Raw genomic sequence first — 8,080 nt, forward strand, 5'->3', positions numbered from 1 at the left:
CTAAGGATATTTGGCTCAATTTGCTATGCACATGTACCTGGCATTAAGAGGAGTAAGCTTGATGATAGAGGAGAAAAGCTCATCTTTTTAGGCTATCACACCACTGGAGCATATAGGGTATTCAGCCCTATAACTCAGAACTTCATGATATGCAAAAATCTGAGGTTTGATGAAAAACAAAGCTGGAATTGGAACACAGAAAGTGTGAGTTCAGAAGCAAAGACAGTGATGCAATTTGATGAATCAAGAATGCAGCCAGTAATAGAAGAAGAAAGAATCGTAATCAATGATGGATTTGAGACATCTAATGCTCAATCTTCATCTGCCAGAGCAACAAGTCAGAGAACTAGACAACCATCCCCTTAGAGACTATGAGGTACTTTCTGACTCACACATAACAGAAGATGGAGAGTTTGTGCATATGGCTTTGTTGGCAGAGATGGAACCAATCAATCTGGAAGATGCATTCAAGCACACACACTGGATTAGAGCCATGGAAGAAGAGTTATGCTCCATTGAGAAAAACAATACATGGACCTTAACAAAACTTCCAAGTGGCAAGAATGCAATAGCAGTGAAGTGGGTATTTAAGACCAAACTAAATTCAGATGGTGAGATATCCAAGTACAAGGCTAGATTGGTTGCCAAGGGATTTCTTCAGAAGCAAGGATTTGACTATGATGACGTTTTTGCACCAGTTGCTAGAATTGAAACAATAAGGTTGGTAATTGGCTTAGCAAGCTTCAATGGGTGGGAAATACATCAAATGGATGTCAAATCTGCATTTCTAAATGGAACTTTAGATAAAGAGGTATTTATGACACAACCACCAGGTTTTGAGTTAGAAGGCAGTGAGGGAATGGTTTACAAATTGCACAAAGCTCTCTATGGTCTCAAGCAAGCACCAAGGGCATGGAATAAGAGAATAGACACATTTCTAATGCAACTTGGTTTTACAAAATGCACCACTGAACATAGTGTGTATGTAAAAGGAAATCATATTGCAGAGATACTAATCATTTGCCTCTATGTGGATGATCTACTCATAACCAATGGAGAATTGAAGAATATCCAAACATTCAAGGAAGAAATGCAGGCTAAATTTGAAATGTCTGATCTTGGTGAGTTGTCTTACTTTCTAGGCATGGAATTCAAAAGAACAAGCAAATGAATTTTGATGCACCAAACAAAGTATGCAACTGATGTTCTAAAGAGGTTCCAGATGATGAATTGCAACACAGTAGCAACTCCAATTGAGGTTGGAATTGGCTTGAGCCAAGGTGTTGCAGATCAAGCAGTGGACAAAATAGAGTATAGGCAAATGATAGGTTCATTGAGGTATGTGTGTAACTCAAAACCTGATCTAGCTTATGGAGTTGGCATGGTAAGCAGGTATATGGAGTCTCCTAAACAAAGTCACATGAATGCAGTTAAGAGAATATTAAGATACTTAAAAGGAACATTAGGCTATGGCATTATGTACCCTGCAAATAGCAACAGAAGCAGCAATGAATCTAGCTTAATTGCATTCTCTGATGCAGATTGGTGTGGGGACAAGACAAATAGGAAGAGCACAACAGGGTATTTGTTTCTCTTCAACAACGCCCCTGTAAGTTGGTGCTCCAAAAAGTAAGATGTTGTAGCACTCTCAACTTGTGAATCAGAATATATTGCAGCTTGTATGTGCACTTGTCAAGCAGCCTGATTGACAAGCTTGATGGCAGAATTAAGAGTGAAACCAGATGGAGTTTTGCAGCTGATGGTTGATAACAAATCTGCTATCAACTTAGCTTTGAATCCAGTAGCTCATGGAAGATCAAAGCATATAGAAACAAGGTTTCACTACATTAGAGAACAAGTGGGCAAAGGGAAAGTGAAGGTGGAGTATTGCAAGTCAGAAAATCAACTTGCTGATTTGTTCACTAAACCACTAAAGAGAGACAAATTTAAGAAACTAAGGCACAACATTGGTGTTGAGAATGGAAGCTGAATTACAGAATAGTATTGAAATATAATTCAGCTTTGTGATATAGTTAGTTAAGTTTCCTAATATAGCTAGTTAGTTGGCAAGTTAGTTAGGATGAATAACTATAACTAGTAAGCTTTGTGTATTGAGTAACATTGATTGTGTAAGAAGAATTCTATTGATCCTTTAATAAAATTCTGAGGCATATTTATTGAATCATTCTTCTCTTCTCAAACACTCTTCAAACTTCTCATCTCTTCACTCTCATTATTCTACTTTTCCTATTCTTTCTTGCTTGCTGCTAAAGCATATGCACTTGGTGTGCATACTGTTTTTGGTTGATGAACAAAAGCTAACATTCTTTTGCATTATAATTATATTATGGTTTTATTTGAAAAATAAAAAAAGAAAAGCTTGGCCGTATGGGTTTTTCTTATTATCAAAGATATATTTAATATATTAAAGAATATTTTTTAGAAAAGATTAAAGTGTTAATTATTTTATTTACTTTTTTTTATTTCTTACCTTTTACTCCCTGAGCTTAATGGATTTACCAAAAGGATCAAGGATTAGAGGTATGGTTGTACACCCTGCAGATGCAACTACACATTTGAAGTCGAGAAACCAAGATTGGCCCACACTTGTACAAAAATAAAATTAATTAGTTGAATTAATATAAGTGCCCAAATCAATATAAAACCAATTAATTGAATTGAGAACGATAAATGTAAATCAACATTAAAAACCATTTCCAGTTTAGTAACTAGTATATATGTATACGAATTTAATATGTATGTACTGACAGTGTAAGTGTTTTTTACACTTTCAATAAATCATTTACCATTAATTTATTAATCATCATTAACTCTAAAACAAAAGTAATACAAATCAATGGTGGATGATGGACTGGCAGTGTAAAAAATTTACACTGTCAGTGCATAGATTTTAAACTCTATGTATATATTTGTTTTTATATATTTTTTTGGTCTCTCAAGACTCGAACTCGAGTTCTTGCTTAAGGAGAATCAAACATGTACCACTTGAACCAATGCTTGTTGGTATTTGTTTTTATATATGGTAGAAGTAAAACTAATATGATTCAATATATATTCACCGACATTGTAAATATTTTTTACACTGACAATGAATTATCTACTATTCATATGTTAATTATTATTGACTATCTAACAAAAAAACAACATAAATTAATAGTAGATGATGTGCCAATCATGTAAAAAACTTTATATTGACAGTAGATAGATTTTATACTCAAACAATATTCATTGTACATATGCAGCGGGTCCAGATACAACAATTCCCATGCTTGATCATCGCATTATTTATCAAAGCGAGGAATATTCGGACCCACATATAATTGACATGACTTTTTCATGTATATTGATTAGGACGGGTCCTGTAGATGTAGGTTTTTCCCACAAACTTACTAAAGGCAAATCATATAAAATCACCCACAAGGACAAATTTACTCAGATGACATAAGATGTACTTTAACAGTAAAATTACAGTCCAAATGCATCTTTATATTATTTATGAAAGTAGTATATTTTTTTGAAAATTGGCTACACTGTGGCTGGTTCCTTTTTTATTTTCTCTTAGACTCACCTATATCAACATTTGTAATGGAGTTTTTTTTTAATTTTCCCGATGAAAATCGACTCCCTTGTGGGGGTTTTATGTTTTTTTTGCACACTCTCTCTTCTAAATCAAGTATTATGATGGAGTTTTATATGTTTTCATTTTTTTTTTTGCCAGTGTCACATAAATCTTCTACACAAAAGGAGTTTATCATTTTTTCCCCTAATCTCTCTCCTAAATCATCCACTACGGTGGAATTTTTTTATTTTTTGTCTCCCCTAAATTGGCAATTGAGGAAGTTTTTTATGTAATTTTTTTGTTTATGTATCACGTTTTCCCAAACCCTAACCGCACACCCATATCAATATTTTTTTGCAACATTCATATTATTACAAAATAAAAATATTATAATATTAAAATTTTTAATTTATTAAATCCCAAAAATATTTAACGACGTCTATGTGATGAAGTGCCACAAGTGGCTTTTTCCTCATTGACGGTTGAACTCTTAATTGTTGTTCATTCTGCTGCGAGATTCTCCATCTACACGTGTCGCCAATTGTGGCTTCTCCTCATCATCTTCATCAACATCCTCAACCACAACTTCTTCATCAGTATGTTGCATACCAAACATGTTGGTAGACGATATAGTAGGACGATAATACTGTTGAGAATCATATGCCGACAATGGTGTACTTGAAGTAGTATCAAACATTGATGGTAGTGAGATTTGAGAACTTGATAACAAATAATGTGAATAAGATCTTTGCTCCTGACCTTGACACGATTTTGATGAAGACACCAACATCACCAAAAAAAAGAAAATGAAGAATACTTACGAAGACAAAGAAGACAAAGCTCAAGACAACTTAGTCTAAGACTAAATAGGTACTTCTATCCTATACTCTCGAATATACAATAGTAGTAATGCTAAAACTATTTTTTAATAAAATTGATATAAACAAAAAAAATTTCAAAAATAGTGTGTAACATGTACAGTAACATGTTACATAAGTGAGAAAACCAATTACCCAACAAAAACTGTGCAAGGTAAGTGATTACTGTATGTGAGTAATAGATTACCAAATTTTAGCAAAGTTGAGTAATCGATTACCCTAATTAAATTTTAAATGCCCAGTTGGACAGAGTGTTTGTGTAATCGATTACTCAAGGCTGTAATCGATTACTAACAGTTGTTACATCAGTTTTCATATTTCAAAATGAATGATTTTCATCCCAAACAAAATGGTTTCATTCTAATCAATTCATACCCTTTCAAAGAGGTGCTATGGATGGTTGGAAAGCCTATTTAAATGTATTGAAACTCAGAATCAAATAACAACTCTTACACAAACTTTCAAACATAATTCTGAAAATTCTCTGAAATATTTTCTACACCTTTTGCAACCTGTTCTTAAACTTTCAAAGTAAACTTTCTAAATTTCTTGAAGTAAAGTAGAAAACCAAACATTTGCCATTGACATGTATTTGGTTGTAAATTCTTTGTTTTAAATAATGGTAAAAATAACTTAGGCAAGTTTGATGCAAAAGCTGATGAAAGTATCTTCTTAGGCTACTCTCTTACGAGTAAAGCTTATAGAATTTTTAATAAAAGAACTCTAGTCATGGAAGAATTCGTTCATGTATCTTTTGATGAAACCAATCTTGTGATAAGGGGTGAGTTAACTCTTGATGAAGAGGACTTGCCAAGTTCCTCTTCTAATGAAAAGTCTATTATTGATTTTTCAACTAAATCTGAGCATTTGAAAATGGATAATAACCTATCCTCTCAAGAAGAGCATATTCACTCTGATTTACCAAAAGAATGGAGAACTCATTGAGATCATCCTATTGACAACATCATCGGTGATATTAGCAAGAGTATTACTACCCGCTTAATGCTAGAAGATGCATGTCTTAACATGACATTTGTTTCTCAAATAGAACCCTCCAAGATTGATGATGTAATCAATGTTGAACACTGGATTCTTGCAATGCAAGAAGAATTAAACCAGTTTGAGAGAAATAAAGTTTGGGAACTTGTTCCTAGACCTAAAAATAGGCATGTTATAGGAACTCGTTGGATATTTCGTAATAAATCTAATGAAAATTATATTATTGTTAGAAATAAAGCTAGACTGGTACCCCAAAATTACAATCAAGAAGATTGTATAGACTTTGATGAAACCTTCGCTTCAGTTGCTAGACTTGAAGTTATTAGGCTATTACTTGCATATGCACGTTCTTTAAACTTTCAACTATATCAAATGGACGTAAATATTGTTTTTCTCAATGGATATATTCAAGAAGAAGTATTTGTAGAAAAACCTCATGGTTTTGAAGATTACAAACATCATTCTCATGTTTACAAATTAAAGAAAGCTCACTATGGCTTGAAGCAAGCTCCACGTGCATGGTGTGATCGTCTAACAAATTTTCTACTTGAAAATGGATTTACCAAATCAAAGATCGACACTACACTCTTTATAAAGAAAATAAATTATCATACTCTTCTTGTTCAAATTTATGTAGATGATATTATTTTTGGTTCTACTAATGAGGTTTTGTGTAGTGATTTTGGCAAAATGATGCAAGAAGAGTTTGAAATGTCCATGATGGAAAAGTTGAATTACTTCATTGGATTACAAATCAAACAACTTGATAATGAAATTTCTATAAGTTAATCCAAGTATTGTAGAGATTTGCTGAAAAGATTTGATATGGATGACTGCAAGCCAATAGCTACTCCTATGGGATCTGGTTCTACATTGATACATATGAAGCTGGAAAATGCATTGAAATATAAAAGTATCAAGGTATGATTGGATCTCTTTTATATTTAACTGCCAGTAGACCTGATATTATGTTTAGTGTATGTCTATGTGCACGCTATCAATCTCAACCAAAAGAATCAAACTTACTTGTTGGTTAAGAGAATCATGAAATATCTTATAGGCACAACTGATGTTGGATTGTGGTATCCAAAAGGAAGTATATGTGATTTGGTTGGTTATTCAGATTTTGCTGGATGCAAATCTGAGAGGAAAAGTACAAGTGGTACTTCTCATATTTTAGGACATGCTTTAGTCTCTTGGTCTTGCAAGAAACAAACATCTGTTGTCCTAAGCACTGTTGAAGATGAATATATATATCATCATGTAGTTGTTGTGCCTAAGTGTTGTGGCTTAAACAACAATTACGAGATTATGGCTTAGACTTAGGTTGCACTTCTCTAAAATGTGACAATACTAGTGTTATAAACCTCACAAAAAATCCAGTTATGCATTATAGAACCAAACACATAGATATAAGGCATCACTTCCTTAGGGACCATGTCCAGAAAAAAGATGTGACTGTATAATTCGTTGATACCTATAACCAACTAGCAGATATTTTCACTAAACCCTTGAGAGTAACTGATTTCACGGTTGAACAAGGAGTTTAAAACTTTCAAATTTGTACTTAAATGTGTTCACTTATGTTTAAAACTTTCAAATTTTGGGTCAGTAATCGATTACTCTGGAGAGTAACCGATTACATGGTTGAATAGGGAGTTTCAGTAATCGATTACTCAAGTGAGTAATCAATTACTCAAAGCTGCTGTTTGAAAATTTTAATTTTTTTAAAAACTAAGTAACCGATTACTCTGTGCAGGTATATATATGATTTTATACATTTTTTCAAACTCATCTTCCTCCTTCACTCTCACTCGTGTAAACCTCCAAAATCTCTAAAAACTTCATTTTTCATCCGTTTTGAGTGATTTTTGTGTCCATTCATATCACATTTTCAATTCTAAACACTTCTATATCATCATTTTCATGATTATTGGACCAAATAAAAAAAAAACCCTAAATCTCCTAAAACCAAAAACCAAAAACTTTCAAAAACCCAATCCATGGCATCTTCTTCAAGAACAAAGAAGTAACGCACTAACGTGACTCAAAAGAAGCAACAAACTTCATCATTGGAGTCTGACCCTATGGATTTAGCAATACTTCTCGCAAACGATGAACAACGCAAAGTCTTCGAAGAACACTTCCATGGACGAACCATCTTTCCTCCAAAATTCGGTAATGTCGGGAACTTTGAGTTTGAAGATTTTCTTTTCCCTTATCTTTTACGGCAACAAGAACTTTCCAATTTTTGGTGTGAAACAAATAATATTTATCCTGAACTTGTTATAGTATTTTACTGCACCATGAACTTCTGGAAAAATTGTCTTACTTACTACGTGAAAGGAAAATACATTTTTTTGGATTTAAAAACTCTCAGTTCATTGTGGTGTAACATACCCACAAAAGATAGGACAACATGTTTCAACCTTGTTTGTGAATGAGATAACTACGGTCGAAAGGATTTTTACTATTCCCTGTGTAGAATTTCAAAAGGGGAAATAGAAATGCGTAAACAACATGACTTTGGTGAGACTGTTAAAAATAGAGATATCTTATCTGTTGGACATCTCAAACTTGAGTACCGTTTGCTTCTTTACTTTCTGAGTTATATCATTTTACC

Source organism: Lupinus angustifolius, chromosome LG09, assembly GCF_001865875.1.
Source record: "Lupinus angustifolius cultivar Tanjil chromosome LG09, LupAngTanjil_v1.0, whole genome shotgun sequence".
NCBI lineage: Eukaryota > Viridiplantae > Streptophyta > Magnoliopsida > Fabales > Fabaceae > Lupinus > Lupinus angustifolius.